At 34.6% G+C, this 211-nt stretch overlaps 1 protein-coding gene across 1 annotated transcript in view; it reads left to right on the top strand.

Moving 5' to 3' along the window:
* LOC109055738 (ribonuclease inhibitor-like) overlaps positions 1-211 on the top strand; it is a 536777-nt gene that overhangs the window by 278018 nt on the left and 258548 nt on the right. The gene's annotated exons all lie outside the window — the stretch shown is intronic.

Here is a 211-nt window from a genome sequence, read left to right as displayed (position 1 = left end):
ACATTACAGATGTTTCTTCTTTATCTCAGTCTTTGACAAACACAAAAGCTCTGCAGTTTCTAAAAGAGCTTGATCTGAGATATAATCTGATTGGAGACTCAAAGCAGAAGCTCATTGATGTGCTACGAGAATCAAACTGTAAACTGCGGTGAGTAAACTTCACTTTGTGATATTAAAGAGATTCATTTACCTCTGATATGTGAACAAATAT

The sequence above is a fragment of the Cyprinus carpio genome, chromosome B22, assembly GCF_018340385.1.
Source record: "Cyprinus carpio isolate SPL01 chromosome B22, ASM1834038v1, whole genome shotgun sequence".
In the NCBI taxonomy this organism is placed as follows: Eukaryota; Metazoa; Chordata; class Actinopteri; order Cypriniformes; family Cyprinidae; genus Cyprinus; species Cyprinus carpio.
The sequence above is the reverse complement of the archived record's forward strand: the minus strand, read 5'-3'. Positions and strand labels throughout refer to the sequence as shown.